Consider the following 14,514-nt stretch of genomic DNA (forward strand, 5'->3'; position numbering starts at 1 on the left):
ATGATCATCTTGAAGTACTTCAAAAAATTTGCCATTAAGTATGCTTAGTTTAAATTTATTGTTATAATTTTCGGTTGAAGAATCATCTGAAGACGAAGATAAACATATTATTCTATTTTCTTCTTCCATAATTTTAAAATAGACAGATATAAAACGATTCAAATATGGTAGTTCTAATTGTTAGCAAATTGCTATATGACGACCAACGTCATATATCAAAAGTTATCTTAAAATATCTATATTTTGATTAAATTTTTCATTTAAATCTTAAAACAATATCATTTTAAATTTTAATACTATTTAAATTAACCAATATAATTTTTTTTTAAAGTATCTGTATCTTTTTGAATACAAAGTTGGTTAAGATACAAATACTTTTAAATAATATGTATCTTAGATACTGGATATAAGATACTTTCCAAATTTTAAAAAAGATACAAATATCCGCGATACTGCACAACCCTGGAAATAATACAGTTGTTAGTTCAAATCTTACAGAGAATCCGCCCCCAATGAAACATATTAATTTTGAGATTGAAAATTTATATTAAGGGAATTTTCTTGAGAAGATATAAATCATATCAAAAAGTGATAATACTATCAGGAGCAAAAGTAGAAAAGGAAAGCTGTAACTTCCCGATAAATAAGAATCCAAGGGAAGAAGTTCTCCAATAATTTTATGCCAAAGACAACGGATAATAAGTTATTAATGTAAAATTAGGAATTTAATATTTAAAAAACGAAATATACAGCAAACTAGTTTGCAAATATATAGCACAAGACAGCAGCTGATCTTGGAGAAAATAATTTATCCGGCTAAAGGAGGCTGTTAAGTCTCCAAAAAAATAAGTGAAACAAAGTGGTGGGCACGTTGAAAAGACCTTAGATAGTTATATGATAAAGAGAGTTCATTCCTGATCTCTATAAAGCAAAACCAACCTCCTTATCAGGAGCGAAATCTGTAATTGATAATCTGAACAAATGTAAAAGGTAAAATCCACTTGATTTCTTTGAAATACAGGGTTTCCCATTCAAAAAAGGAAAAGTCCCAAACAAAAAAAGGAAAAGTTTCAATCATAAAAGGAAAAGGTCTGATCAAAAAAGGAAAGGGTCAATCATAAAAGGAAAAGGTTCAATCAAAAAAGGAAAATGCCCAATCAAAAAAGGAAAAGTGTCAATCAAAAAAGGAAAAGTGTTAATCAAAAAAGGAAAAAGTTCAATCAAAAAAGGAAAAGTGTCAAACAAAAAAGGAAAAGGTCCAATCAAAGAAGAAAAGGTATCAATCAAACAGGAAAATTCCCATTCAAAAAAGGGAAATCGTTATCTTATAAATTTTTTTTCTTGTCAATTTTTCTTATATTTTTATTTATTTTTTTTATTCCTTCTTATTTTATTTATAACTTTTAGCCATTTCTTTACTTTATTTTTCTTACTATATCTTTTCTCTATTTATTTTTCTTCTCATTTTTGATAATTTTTTTGTATTTTTAAGAATAATTTATAAATTTTCCGTTATTTTTCTTCACCTCTCTGCTCCATTTTTAAACAATTCTTTACTTTTTTTTCATCATACATAATAATTTTTTGACTTTTTATGATTTTTTCTCCTTATATTGTAATCTTTTACATAAATTTCTAATCTTTTCAATCTCTTTAAGTCATTTTTTTGATCTTTTCTTAATTTTTTTTCTCATTTTTGATAATTCTTTTAAGAATTATATATAATTTTTTTAAATGGCACTAATTGTTTAAGAAAATAAAAAACATTTTATAACTAAATCTCAGGATGTAAAAATTTGAAATTGAAAATATCCTATTCGCAGTTCTACTGGATTCCCCTGTTTTCTGTTAACTAATACAATCAGGCATTCCATTTTAACGTTTAATATTTTTTTATATTAAAATATCGTAAAAATGTTTTAATAGTAACCAAAAACAAACGTTACTTTAAGTTACACAAACAAATATAATGGTTACAGAATCTCTTCGTTATATTTTTAAAATGGGAGATATGTTATGTAACGAAACGCTATTTGTAACTTTCGGCCCAACTCTGCACACAACTGCATACATTTATCTATTTTTTGCTAACATATTAGTACATTGTGAAAGAGCATCTAGTAAATCTAAAATTATAAATAATAGGCTAAGGGCAAATGTTGGATACGATTAATTGTAAGCATTTTTATTGATACCCGTTTAAAAAGAATTATTGATACAAATAGAACTCGAATATGTGTTTATTTGCTCCAAAGTGAGAGTTATTAGGAAATTTATACAATATTCTAATAAGCAATGATTTTGTGTGTTATTAATATTAATTATATGTGTAATATATTTTATTATATGCGCAATTGCAATTACTGTTTTTATATGTTCAATTAGCATGATTCACTATGTTAAATACTTAAAATAAAATATGGGATTATCATTTCATACAAGTTTTTTTAAATAAAAATGTGTAGATGAAATATTGGGTTTAACCCATCGTTTTAAACATTTTTGTTCAAAATAATAAAAACATGTATAATATGAGCCATTAAGAGGGTCCCGGCCGAATCCGGGTAAAAACAAACCGAAGGACTGCAAATGGGGGCATCGGGGTGAAGCCCTAATAAAAATCAGGCCGATAAAAAAATTTGCCCACGAGACCGTAGCATAGCCAGTCCGCCCTGCTTAATGCTACTTTATAAAAAATTTGCCAAATTGGTTGCCTGAACAAGTCTAGATTCGCGATATACTAATTCTGAATATTGTAGGTAAATATCGTATAATTTTTAATTCACATTGTTCCTACTCAAAAAAGTTAGCTACTGAAAATAAACTCATTTATATTATAGCGATACATATATTAATAGTATTTTTTTTTAATTTACCTCCTAAACCCCATACCTATATTATATTTCTTTCATTTAAAATTTGTTATCTCATGATGCGATCCATCGCCATTACTACTTGTGACTCTTGGTCATTTCTGATTCCACCATATTTGTCCAGGCTACCCTCACCCCGGCCGAAGCCCGGGCTAGGGCGGCGCCTTAGTTAAATAATATAATACTAATAAATTTAAAAAAATAAAATACCAAAAATTATTATAAATTAATACACTATGCGAGAAGAAGTAAAGTAAATTAGAAGGTAAGTAGAGCGTTTATGTTAAAGGCTTTATAAGAATAAAATATAATTTTTAACAAAATGAAAAGATAAAGATATAGATACTTTTACAATGATATGCATATATATTGATCGAAAATATATTAACGATAATATCAATCAATTAACATATCGTTAAGTAAATTATATCCTAAAACAAAATAACAAATTGTTTATTATAAATGGTTTGTACATTAAGTTCTCATCACTACAAATTGAATTCGCCATGATAATATAGTGATGTTTTCAAAACTTCTTTTTTAAGAGTTGTATTTCCATTATGTTTTGCATTGTCCAAATATTTATTCAATGTTATTTGCATTGTACTTAAACCTCCCTGTTGGTCGACATGCTTGTTTTTTTACAATACAATCTAACTCAACATCACACAATAATGCATTTTTCCGTTGAACTACTGTCCCTTCATAGCATCCCGCAGTCCTTTCGTTTTCTACCCAAACCTTTTGTTTTATCGAATTCACGGGGCTCAACGATCCTATCTTTATATTATTTTTTTCCATAATGTGTTTTCCGTCCTTTCTCTCGTGGATAGTTTTCATTTACCTAAAGTCGTCCTGAGCGGCCTTCTAAACATTATTTCGGCAGGGGATTTACCCGTAGTTGCATTTGGAGTATTTCGGTGAGTAATTAAAACATTCGCTAAATTTACCCACAACTTTTTCCAGCATAGAAACCTGCCTTTATCGTATGTATTTAACGCTCAGTTAATCCATTTGATTTTGGGTTATAAGGGCCATATCTAAAATGTTTTATATTGTTTTTAAAAAGAAATGTTTTTTCAAATCCGGTAAACTGAACCGTTATCTGAAACAATGTAGCGAGGCAACCCAAATCTAGCGAAATAATTACGCAGTTTATATATTACACTCGCCGAATTAATATGTGCAAAAATTGCAACTTCAACCCATTTGGCAAAGGGGTCTACGCAACTTAACCAATACCTTCCAGATACCGAGCCTGTCAATTCAATGTGTATTCGTTCCTAAGGTGGGGTAGCAGTAGCGTCAGTGGGGCGCAGGGGCTTGAGCCTCCTGAAAAATTTGAGGAGCCCCCTCAAAATTTTGAAATTGTATTTTTTATACTACTAAAAAAATAGGCAAGTTAGCTAAAAAAAAGAGGTAATTTTAGATAATGTCAGCTAAAAGAAAAAGAAAACAAAGGTATTTGAAAATAATTTTAAAAAATGTTTGAGCTCCTTGTGATTGTATAGGCTAAAGACGTCCCTGTCTGCCTTGCAGTATTTAAAATAATCTTTAACATCACGATAAAGATTTGCCCAAAAAACATAGTATCTGCATAATGATTTTATCCCAACTATCCCAAGATGTCCTTGATGAATAACATTCCTTAATAACTTTAATTAAAATAATTTTTTTTAAAAACTCCGAATAATTATTTATATTATCAATATACCTATTTTTAATCAATTTAATAATCTCTTTCAGATTGATATCATTGCCTCACGACTTTTCTGCGAGTGAAATATAAATTTTTAATTCCCTGATTTCATCTTCGAATTTTTTTGTAACCTCATTTGTATTTGCTTTCTCTACCCTCCAAACGGAGCGTCGAGACATTTGTTTTGATATCCACGTCTATAAATTATATCATAATCGTAATTTCATAGATTTATCGCCTACCGTATTAAACGATTATTTTATTTAGGTCTTTTTTTATCACCTAAAATGTATTTTAAGAGGTTGTGAACCGTAACCAAAATAAAATATTTACATAAATATATTGATGGAACTTCTCGATAGCGAACATGATCATCGAAGACTGATCAATGGTGACATATCTTTTCAGCCAAACTGTCCTTATGCGTGCGCATTCGGGTTCTCCTGGCCAAATCGGTATGTAATAACAGCTCCTAGACCATCTTTAGAAGCATCACAAGAAATCACGATAGGAATATAGTTCGAAATAAGAATTTATTGTATCCTCTTTTAATAATATATTTTTACTTCATTATGTGGAGTTTTATCGAGCTTGGTAGATTCACAATTTTAGGATGATGAAGCACTATATAATAACCATGAAATTTACCAAGACACACTATGAGTTTATTGGTAAAATAAAAACAATCGTAATGATCAGAATGATTAATTAATACAAAAAAACCTTTCTTATATACAACTTGAAAATTAAATAGTTAGAATAGAATTTTAATTCAGAATAAAATGAAAAACTTTAATTTAGAATGACCTATTAAAGTAAAATAAAACAAAAACTAATAATAATTGTTTTGAATATAAAATAAAACATTTTTAACAGTATAGTTTTGAATATTTTAAAATAAAACTTAACATTCTAAAAAAAATATGTAAGTGATAAAAAAAAGTAAAATATATTTTTAATAAGACAATAAATTTGACTCTTTAGCATTAAGTATATTATTTTTTGAGCTTATGAAAACCTACTAATAATTTTACTTGTTAGTCGGTGAGAAGGTGCGCAAATGGAATATAAATTTTGTATCGACTTGTGGTAATTCATCATCCAAGAAAACGAACAAATTTCACATTTGATAGTGTTTTACAATTTCTTATGGCAATAATCTTATCTTCTGTAGGGTGAATTCCAAATTCGTGAATAACATGACTCAATTAAGTGACTGACCTTTCTCCAATTTTAATTTTATCGGTTGTAGTTGTCAGTCCAGCCTTATCAAATTTTTTTAATACTTCTAAATTAATTAATTGATGAAAGGTATTCTCATTCACAATTATTACGTCGTATACATTAACCGTAGAAATTCTCTTTAATAAGTTTTGCATAAAGCGTTGAAATATTATCGGAACGCTAGTCAACCCAAAAAAGATTTCTTAAGTTTCTGTAATAACCGTTATGAGTCGAAATTACTAAAAGGTCCATACATTCTGGACTAACTCCGAATTGTAAAAATGCATATTTTAAATCGATAGTCGAAAATATTTTACCAACTTCAATCTTATTTGTCAGATGGACGGAAGTTGGTATTAAATCATTGTCAATCTCTAAATATTTGTTGATTGTTAAATGAAAATCTCTTCATATCGACACGGCACCGAATATCTTTAAGATATTGACCGTTGGCGTAAAGTGATTGGAGTTGTTGTTGGATCAACATTTCGATAATGCCTTCGTCTAAAGTCTGTCCAACTCAGCTTCAACGGTTTGATACAGCGGAAATGGAACGTTTCTTGCTGGTAAAGCTATCGGTAATGCTTTAGGTTATAAGCGGATATGCTTGTTGGAAGTTTATTTCTCCTAATTTTTTTTTTAAAATCTTAAGAAAATATGGATGCAATAGTATGTAAAGTGGGAACATTCATATTTATATATTTATTCGAACTTCTTCCTCAAGCTTTATATCGAATTCTCTAAGAAAAGGCATTCCAAAAATAAAGGAATTTTCTCCTTTAACTACCCAGATAAAAATTTTGAAATGTTTTTTACTTCGATTTTCACTGTACATTTATCCATCATTTCTATTTTGATATTTTTATACCGATAGTAACGATTTGCCAATACGTCTAGGCAAGTTCATCCAGCACATTGCACGCAGTATCTGTATCGAATCCTATAGTAAACCGCAAACCGCAAACCATTTATCTTCACATCAATGGTAGATTTGATAGGAAACAACCGGCGAGATGTCCATGGTAGAATCGTTCTACAATCTTTTGTTATGTGGTTTGCCTTGCCGTATCGAAAGCAGATGACTTTTTCATGTATGAAGTTTTTATAACAGATATTATTAGGAATATAATTATCATGATTGAATTTATTGGCATTAAAACTATTACTATTATTGAGTTTATTACTGTTATTGTAGATATTATTATTAGAATACGTGTTTTTGGACCTTGCGTTGGCTTATGTTTAATGATTTTGTTGACTTCTACCTGAGTTTCCTTTTCCAAGGAGGAAAGTGCGAAGCACAGTATCTTCAAAAGTGATATGGCTAGTGTTGCTAAAAGTTACTTTGAAATATATATAGTTACTAGTTACATTAATAAAAATATAACTATTTACAGTTACTAGTTACATTGGTAAAAATATAACTAATTACAGTATTTTTACAAATACTAGTTATATAATAAGTTACTTTATACATCATTCATAAACGCATTATTTATTTACTGAACGCATTTATTTAATATAAAAAAAAAGATATAATAATTATAATCAATTATTTGAAAAAATATACAATTTATTTATATAAAAAAATAATTAAACCGAAAAAAAATATCGGAAAATAGAATATATTAATTAAAGACCTGCAGGCCCGGCCCTAAGCCCTGCCCGGGTTACACAGGCCGGGACGTATTTTAATTTTTTTAAGGTCGGGCCTGAAATTTTTTTTAAAAAAAATATCCGGGCCAGGCCATATATTTTAAAACTAAATATTAATAGCCATATTAGCTATAATAATCAATAATAAATATAATATATTTTTTAAAAATCCGGGCCGGACCTGAAAATCTTTCTTATTAGTAAGAATGATTACTAATTTAGTAGTTTATTCAAAATTTAATTCTAAAATAATCTAAGACTTTGTCGTTCCTTAAATACTAAGTTCTATGATCTAATTTAGCAAAATTTAAAAAAAAACATTTATATGAAATTCCATAAATATTACCAGCAACTTGAGGGCAAAAAATATGGAATATATTTTGCTAAATAGGTAAAGAAATATAATTTTAAAAAATAGGTTTATTAATGGTTACAAAATTATGAAACCCAGCAATGTAACAATTTAAGAAAAGAAAATCTATTTGGACCGGAAATTATATTATTGTTGCATATCCTTTATGAACACAATCAGACATTTAAACAAAATTTTAAATTAATAAATTAAAAAAAAAAATTATTTTAAAATTAATTTGTCACACCTTTGCATCGGACTGCCCACCTGAAAATTTTATTGTAGTGGACAAAACTAGCTCTACCCACCTAGGTTCAGCCATTGGAGATAAAAGTGCTTGCTATATTTCATTAGATGAATTTCTTGTCAAATTCAATAAAATTAAAAATATTTTAAAACATTTACCTGCTCATAAGGCTTTTTATTTATTTATATTTTTTATTCATTCCTAAAATTTTACATGCCTTTCGTTCATCAACAATTTTCATGTCTCTTGTATTAGACCTGAGGTTCATTATAAAAATACTCTCGAATCTATTTTAAATATCAAATTCTCATCACTCTTCAGTATGCAAGCTGCCCTTCCACCAAAGCTAGGTGGTATAGGTATCCATTCCCCAATATCCTTAAGCATTTCAGCATTTTTATCCTCAGTTGCTAAATCTCCACACTTGGAGACTTGGATACTATCGAATTCACATCATATGGCAGCATTAAACCTCTGAGGAAAGATTCCCCAAGCCCCTCATATCCAAATTTAAGACAAAGAGACTGAAATTTACCATTGATACAGCATTGCGTTGAATACTTCCACTTCAAAGATGTTCAAAGAAAATCTCCATCGCTCTTTCTCTCCTTAAACCCAACCCCTAGTATACAGAATGACAATGTTAATTTTTTTTCCTTACCTGAGTAACGTATTTGTATATGTAAAACGTTAAAATAACTTTTTTTAAAGTAACCTTAAAACAAATTGTAACTTTTCTTAAAGTAACCTTAAAACAAATTGTAAATTGTATATATGTAAATAGTATTAAAATAATAATATATGTAGTTGTAAAATTTTCAATATCTTCAGTATTAATAGTAATAAAAATAAAGATAAATTAAATAAAATAATTTTACTTTTTCTTTACCTGCCTTCTATGAAAATAACATGGTGGCAGATAATTATTACGCTACAAATTGAAATATGTATAAAAAAAATTTTTTAACATGATTTTAGATAATGGAACATGGTGAAACTAGAAGAAAGAGGATTATGAAAAATGATGTTAATTTAATTCGAAAAACACGTAAGAGATGATTAAAATGTAAAATTAAAAATAAATATAATAAAAATTTTAATAATAAAATATTTAAAATATAAAAAACCTATTTGGGATAATAATAATAAAACAAAATCCACAGATGAATTAGAAAATTATTTAACTTACCATGAGAGTAAAGATGTTTTGAGTTTAACATTTACCAGATGACTTATATTTGCTTATGGACACAATGTTACCGATATATGGAGCTTCAAGTTATGAAGAAGCAATATCTGTATTAAAATATTTTTGTGATTATAAAGAGGTAAAAGAGATAAATGGAAAAACTAGATCATATAATATATGTTATCCTAATAAAAATTTTAAAAGTCAAAATAATAAAACCTTGAATAAAATTAAATTATGTAAATTAATACCAAATGTTAAAAAAGAAATAAATTCTTATAAATTAAAAGAAATAAATCATATGATAACAATTGAAGAAATAATAGTGATTAAAAACAATAATGAAATAAAAATTAGAGAAAATAATAAAATAAAAAATTTAAAAAAACTTTGGAAATAAAGAAAATTAAAACAAATATTAAAAAAAGAAGCAAAGTGATTAAATATCTTGATGTTGAAAAAGAGATTAAGAGTATGATATGGAGATCGTATGTTGAAGATGGAAGGAGGATGAAAAATTTTTTTATAAAGAACAAGTTGAAGAGAAATTATGATATAAAAAAATTGTTTAAATTGAAAAATAAAGGAGTAAAATTTAAAAATAAAAATTAAATAATAAATAAAATAATTATAATATAAAATGAGACAATTCCAAATATTCTATTATTCTATATTCCAAATTATGTTTCTTATTCTTATGAATATCTGATAAATAATTTATTCCAAACAAACAATCTAAAGATATACAAACAAATGACTAATGGAGCAATTGAGAAACGAATGACTGGAAGTGAAGATAAGAAACTGAGGAAAGAAGACATTAAAAAAAAATAGGGAAATGTTAATATATAAATTTTGCATATTTTAATTACCTTTGAAATTTATATTTTCTTAATTACTTTTAAATTTATTTAATGACCTTTTTTCTTTTTGTGAAATATATTTTGTGCGACCTTTAAAAAAAGATATCGTATTTGTATATGTAAAAAGTTAAAATAACTTTTCTTAAAGTAACCTTAAACAAATTGTAAATTGTATCTTTTCTTAAAGTAACCTTAAAACAAATTGTAAATTGTATATATATAAATAGTACTAAAATAATACTATATATAGTTGTAAAATTTTCAATATCTTCAGTATTAATAGTAATAAAAATAAAGATAAATTAAATTAAATAATTTTTTTTACTTTTTCATATAAAATTTACAATTTATTTTAAGGTTACTTTAAGAAAAGTTATAATTTACAATTTGTTTTAAAGTTACTTTAAGAAAAGTTATTTTAACGTTTTACATATACAAATACGATATCTTTTTTTAAAGGTCGCACAAAATATATTTCACAAAGAGGAAAAAAGGTCATTAAATAAATTTAAAAAGAAAGAAAAATATAAATTTTTTATATTCTAATTAACATTTCCCTCTTTTTTTAAATCTCTTTTTTCCTCAGTTTCTTCCAGTCATTCGTCTCTCAATTTCTCCATTAGTCACTTGTTCAGATTGTTTGTTTGACCATTTGATTCTTGATTATCGAACATCTTTTATGAAACATCGTTGGTTGAACATCATTGTTGAAACGTCGTTGGTTGAACATTGCTAGTAGATTTGCTGTTCGTATTGATCATCCCATTTCTCTTTCAAAATTTTATATTTATTTTTTTTTTTACAAAATTTTTATTCATTTATAACAATCATTTTCTATGTCGTAGGTCATATTATAGCTTTTGTAACTTGACTTTTTGAATTTTGAACTTGACTTTTTGAATTTTGAACTTGACTTTGAATTTTTAACTTGAACTTGTTTACTTCTTCCCCCTCTAAACATTTTTTCTCCTTTGTAGTAGAATTTTCATTTGATATTTTGTTGTTTAGCCTCAGTCATATCTTTTTCATTGGTTTGTTCGTATCTTGTAATCATTCGCTTGAACATCATCCTAACATTAGCTTGTTCATCTCGTTATTTATTATCATTTTTATCAATGTTTGTAAATATATATTATGATCAATATATTTCAAATAAAATAATTTTGGAATAATTGAAATGATAATGGAATAAATAATTTATCAGAATTATTCATAAGAATAAGAATCATAATTTGGAATATAGAATAATAGAATAATAGAATATTTGGAATTGTCTCATTTTATATTATAATTTTTTTTATTTATTATTTAATTTTTATTTTTAAATTTTACTCCTTTATTTTTCAATTTAAACAATTTTTTTATATCATAATTTCTCTTCAACTTGTTCTTTATAAAAAAATTTCTCATCCTCCTTCCATCTTCAACATACGATCTCCATATCATACTCTTAATCTCATTTTCAACATCAAGATATTTAATTACTTTGCTTCTTTTTTTAATATTTGTTTTAATTTTCTTTATTTCCAAAGTTTTTTTAAATTTTTTATTTTATTATTTTCTCTAATTTTTATTTCATTATTGTTTTTAATCACTATTATTTCTTCAATTGTTATAAAATGATTTATTTCTTTTAACTTATAAGAATTTATTTCTTTTTTAACATTTGGTATTAATTTACATAATTCAATTTTATTCAAGGTTTTATTATTTTGACTTTTAAAATTTTTATTAGGATAACATATATTATATGATCTAGTTTTTCCATTTATCTCTTTTACCTCTTTATAATCACAAAAATATTTTAATACAGATATTGCTTCTTCTTAATTTGAAGCTCCATATATCGGTAACATTGTGTCCATAAGCAAATATAAGTCATCTGGTAAATTAAATGTTAAATTCAAAAAATTTTTACTCTCATGGTATGTTAAATAATTTTCTAATTCATCTATGGATTTTGTTTTATTATTATTATCCCAAATAGGTTTTTGGGGATATAATGGGCCAAGACCGTATAATAATTTTATAAGATTTAACAATAAAAATAATTATAATAATAACTACAATAACTATAGATATAATAATAATGATTATTACAAATATAATGAAAATAATTACAGAGATTATAGGTATCAAAACGAATCAAGATACATACCAAGATATAATAATAATCGTAACAATAGTCATACAACAATAGATATAGAGATAATAATAATAATCTATCCAGATATTCGAATAATATAAATACCGTCGATATAGAAGAAATAAAGGAGGAAAATAACGATAAAAAGGAACACAGTTTATTGCATTGATGTGAATAATATGGAAGATGATAACAGGGCAAATGATGCTTACAAAGTTACGATATACCTTAACGATATACCGATAGACATGCAGATCGATACCGGGTCACGATTTTCGATATTGCCGATTAATTTTGCTAGAAAGATAGGAATCAAAGTCTTGAATAAATCGGATACGAATCTGACTAGCTATGATGAGAAAAGAATATAGGTGCTAGGAATCGTTAAAATAAAAGTGAGATATGAAGACAAAACTCAAAATTTAGATGCGTATGTAGTCGAAAGTAACAAGAGTGCATTTCTGGGAAGAACGTGGATAAAATTTTTTGGAAACATATTTAATAAATTTGTAAATCTTATCGAGGAAAGTAATAATGATACGATAGAAAAATTAATAAAAGAATGCAATTCAAAAATTAATAAAAAACCTATATATCGTAGTGATGTTAAATTACATTTGAAACAAGATGCTAATCCAAAAATTATACCACCAAGACGCGTTCCATATAAAAGACTTGATTTAATAACAAAAGAATTACAAAAATAAATTGATGACAAGATAATAGAACCGGTAGATGAAGTACGATGGGCAAGTCCACTCACTCCAGTTTATAAAAGTGATGGGTCATTGAGACTATGTGCTGAAAAATACTATAAACCCTGTATTAGAGGAGTTTAAATATCCGATACCACGTATTAATGATTTAATTTCAAAATTATCGAAAGGAAAAAAATTTACAAAAATTGACTTCAAAAACGCTTTTCTTCAAATACCAATACATAAAGTAGAGATTTGCTTACAATATCAACGAAGGGTTATTATAGATTCACGAGATTACCTTTTGGTTTAAAAACGTCATAGCAATTTTTCAATGCACCATGGATAAAATTTTCGGAGATATGAAAGATGTCATATTTTACATAGATGATTTATTGATAACTGGTGATAATGATACAATACATCTGAACAACATAAAAAAGGTTTTTGACAAAATAACAAAATATGGACTGACACCAAACTTCAACAAGAATGTGTTTATGAGGAAGGAGATAAGATTTTTGGGACATGATATAGATAAAAAAGGCATACATCCGAATGAAGACAAAATCAAAGCCATTACAAACATGCCAGAACCAACAACAAAAGAGGAGTTAGCAACATTTTTAGGCATGGCCAGTTATTAAAGAAAATTTTATGTAACTTTGCAGACTTAGCAGACCCGCTGTACAAGATTGTAAACAAAGAGAAGTGGATATGGGAAGATGTACATCAGAAGAGTTTTGATGATTTGAAAACGTTGATTAGTAGTCCGCCAACTTTAAATTTTTACAATCCTTAATTGCCTATAGGAATTGCTACTGACACTTCGGGAAAAGGATTAGGTGCAGTATTATTTCACATTGAAGGTGATGGTAAAGAAAAACCTATAGCATTTGCGTCGAGAATTTTATTAAAAACCGAAACAAATTATATGAACATTGAAAGAGAGGCTCTATCTATAATATATGCTGTGAAAAAATTTCAAGAATATTTGATTGGGACAAAATTTACGATAATAACAGATCACAAACCGCTAATATATTTGTTATCAAAAACACTCAAAGAGAATACTTCAATTTCAATGCGTTTACAAAAGTGGAATTTAGCAATGTGAAGCTTGATAAGAACGATGAAAATGAGCATGAAAAGAAACATGGAAAACAACAAGAAAATAGATGTGGACATTGCGTTGGAAAAATTTTTGTTCAATTATAGAAACACGCCTAATGATACAACAAAGATGATACCTATCAAATTGATGTTTTCAAGAACAATGAGGACTAATGGGGATTTAATCAAATGGAATAAAAAGAAAATATATTTAAGAGGAAAATATCGGTCAATGGAGATATAGATGTAGGAGAGAAAATTTGGTATAAAACGTTTAAATAAAATATTTGGGACAAAGGAATGGTAATACAAAAAGAAGGAAACTTAACGTACAGAATAGACAATGGACATCATATTATTAGGAGACATTTGGATCAAATATAGAAGAGAGCATCGATAGATAATACTGAAAAAAATTTTTAGAGGGGGAAGAAGTGAACAAGTCCAAGTTTAA

Source organism: Gordionus sp. m RMFG-2023, chromosome 1, assembly GCF_954871325.1.
Source record: "Gordionus sp. m RMFG-2023 chromosome 1, tfGorSpeb1-WG-v2, whole genome shotgun sequence".
NCBI lineage: Eukaryota > Metazoa > Nematomorpha > Gordioida > Chordodea > Parachordodidae > Gordionus > Gordionus sp. m RMFG-2023.